Source organism: Geospiza fortis, unplaced genomic scaffold, assembly GCF_000277835.1.
Source record: "Geospiza fortis unplaced genomic scaffold, GeoFor_1.0 scaffold78, whole genome shotgun sequence".
Lineage (NCBI taxonomy): Eukaryota > Metazoa > Chordata > Aves > Passeriformes > Thraupidae > Geospiza > Geospiza fortis.
The window spans coordinates 1,755,768-1,759,308 of record NW_005054339.1 but is presented as its reverse complement, the minus strand read 5'-3'; positions in this window follow the sequence as shown (position 1 = coordinate 1,759,308).

The following is a 3,541-nucleotide window of genomic DNA, read 5'->3' as shown; positions in this document are numbered from 1 at the left end:
CGGTACCGCCCGGCCCGGCCCTGGGGGGGACACAGCGGTACCGCCCGGCCCGCCCCTGAGGGATCACGCTGGCGCCGCCCCGGCCCAGCCCTGAGGGGACACGGCGACACCGCCCTGCACTGAGGGGACAGGGTGGCACCACCCCAGCCCAGCCCTGAGGGGACACCAAGCGACAGGGCGGGACACTGAGGGGACACGGCACGGAGGGTGGCGTCCCCTAAGTGATTAAGGGCGAATGGCCAAGAACTTCAGCCCGCCAAACCTGAGGCGCAGCGCCACAGCCCCGGTTCCTCCAAAGGCAGCCCAGAATTGCAGCCTGGCTCACGGGAGGAGATGGGGTAACATTCAACAAGCACTGTTTCCCAAAGATTGCTGGAAAAGCTTCCGAGTTCCGCCAATCCCTTTCTAAACCGAGGGCAAACCCACCAGCCTTCACTGACCTAAGGAGAAACACAACCAAAACGTAGGGAAAATATTCACTGCAGGAAGGGGAAAGGATCTTCATTCTGTGGAGGAAAAAAAGGAAAAACAAAAACCCAACACACATAACCAAAAAACAACCAAAAAAACACCAACCAAACAACAACAAAACCAACCCAAAAAAACCCCACCACATAAAGCCGACCCCAAACACACCTTCAAATACCAAGACGCAATTTAATTGCAACAGATTGGATTTGGTAATACAGTGCACTGAAGCATTCCAAACAGGCAAGACCTTGGACTCAGTGTAAGTCAGGACAGTTCCAGACTATTTTGGATCACTGTTTAAGCAGCGATATATAAAAAGATTCTATCTTTCTGTGTTACAGAACGTTCCCTTCAGAAGCATGGCGCTTCCAGCTCAGAGGTCACATTTTTCTTAGCAATGCTAGAGTTGAACTAAGATTTTTCCTAACAGCAGCAGCTACAAAGAGCACGGGGGAGGGAAGTATTTGAGCCCTACTTGATTACAGCTTCTTAGTGACAGACTATGTACAGCAGCAGTTTAAATCAGGGTCTTCAGAGAATCTGGAGAAACAACCAAAATTCTTCAACCTCATGCAAAGCAGCCACCTCTCCATCAATTTTCTTCTGCATTAAACCTCCTCCTCCAAGCCATTTCATCCACCATTTTATTCCTTCCATGTTCAGAGTAAAGTTTCCCAGGCTGCTGTTTTTTCCCCATTTGGTCATTTTTCCTAATAACATTATTTAAGTAATCTGGAAGTGATGTATAGGTGTAGATGTACATGGCAGAGAAGTATATCCTATAATAAAAAAACCACAAATCAACAAAGGAAAAAAAACACCAGGGAAAAAAACCAAAAAGGGATTGTTTTACCATTGTTAAGATAGGGAAATGGGGAGAGCCAGAAGAAACTAATCGGCGCTGAGCAGAGACAGATTTTGAGTTATAGAAGAATATTGATTGTAGCTAGAGGGAAGGAAGCATTGCCATTCCCCTCTCCTTTAAGCTGTTCTCCAGTTATCAAATGGAAAAAAAACCAACTAAAATATTGTCCTACCTCAGACTCTGGAGTTTGCTTTGCTCTTGTGGCAGTAAAGGGTGATGGCAGAAGTGGAAAAAGACTTCCACTATGTTATGGCTTGTGCTGATCTCTGTAAGGGTGGATAAACTGGGGGGATTAAAACCCGTTATAAACTAGCAGATAAGCTAAACAGGGAAACAGAAATGCAGTTGAGTAGCGTGAAGCATGCACCATAGAACTGTTCAGGTTGGGAAGGACCCTTGAGGTCAGAGAGCCCAACTGGTAACTGAGCACTGCCAGGTCCACACTGAACCATGCCTCCAAGCACCACACATAATTGGTTTTGAAATCCCTCCAGGGATGGTGACTCCACCACCCCCCTGAGCAGCCTGTCCCAGTGCAGTTTTTCCTAATATCCAATCTAAACCTCCCCTGGCACAACTTGAGACTGTTTGCTCTCATCTTATTGTTTGTTACCTGGGAGGAGTGACCAACACCCACCTGTTGGAAAGGCCTCCTTTCAGACAGGTGAGTGATAAAGTCTCCTTAAGCCTCCTCCAAGCAGTTATCAGCTGCCTCTGCAGCTGCTCCACATAAGACTGATGCTCCAGACCCCTCAACCATCTTAATTTCCCTTCTCTGGACATGCTCCAACATCTACCAACACCAGTAAGAAGGACCCATGTTATTTTCTCTCTGCACATAAACATTTCCCTGACAAAAGAGGGTAACTTCAAGGGCTAAAGCATGAGGATTCACTGTGCTACCTGGAGGCAGTGGTCTGACCTTCCAGGCATCTGCCACAGGCAGCAGTAAGTGACAATGAGCCATGTTTTGTTGGACAGTTTGGCTTGTCACCTCATAAAGCCGAAACAGAAACAGCTGCAAAGCCTGAGGGGGGCGGAAAAAGAGGAGGAATAACTGTAACTCCAACTGGCTTTTAAAGCATGAGGATTCACTGTGCTACCTGGAGGCAGTGGTCTGACCTTCCAGGCATCTGCCACAGGCAGCAGTAAGTGACAATGAGCCATGTTTTGTTGGACAGTTTGGCTTGTCACCTCATAAAGCCGAAACAGAAACAGCTGCAAAGCCTGAGGGGGGCGGAAAAAGAGGAGGAATAACTGTAACTCCAACTGGCTTTTATAGGAGCCGGCTTTGGCACGAGGCGCCTCCGGGCACTGACACGGTTCGGCCGCGCGGTGGCGGCAGCGGCCCCGCCAGGGAGCAGCATTTCCTAGAACAGCCTAGACTGGGAGGGACCTTAAAGTTCATCTTGTTCCAAACCCCTGCCATGGGCAGGGACACCTTCCATCAGACCAGGTTGCTCCAAGTCCCATCCAATCTGGCTTTCAACACTTCTAGGATGGGGCAGCCGCAGCTTCTCTGAGAAACAAGTGGCAGTGCCTCACCACACTCGCAGTAAAGAGCTTTTTTCTAATACCTAATCTAAACCTACTATCTATGTGAAGCATTCCCCCTTGTCCTGTAACTCCACGCTCTTAAGTCTCTCTCCATCTTTCCTGCAAGTTCCCTTCAGGTATTGGAAGGTCACAGTTAGGTTACCCCAAAACTTTCTGTTTTCCAGGCTAAACAACCCCAGTTCTCTCAGCCTTTCCTTATAGCAGAGGTGCTCCATCCCTCAGTTCATCTTGGTGGCCTCTGGACTGTTTCCAGCAGGTTCGTATCCTTCCTATGCTGTGGCCCCAGAGCTGGATGCAGTGTTCCAGGTGGGTCTCACCAGGACAGAGGGGCAGAATCCCCTCCCTCCCCTGCTGCCCACGCTGCTTTGGGTGAAGCCCAGGACACAACTGGTTTTCTGGGCTGCCAGCAGACATTGCTGGCACATGCCCAGCCTCCCATCCACCAGCACCCTCAAGTCCTTTTCAAAAGATAAACTGACCTAACTTAATTTTATTCACAACTATGCCTGAAAATGCTTAACAATTGAGTTTACAGAAAATGCTTGCTTTTAGTAATTTAATTTTAGAATAGGTACAAGTTAAAGGAGGACCAGGTTACTGAACTGGCACACAGTGTCACAAAATCTTCATGAGAACATGAAGTCAAAA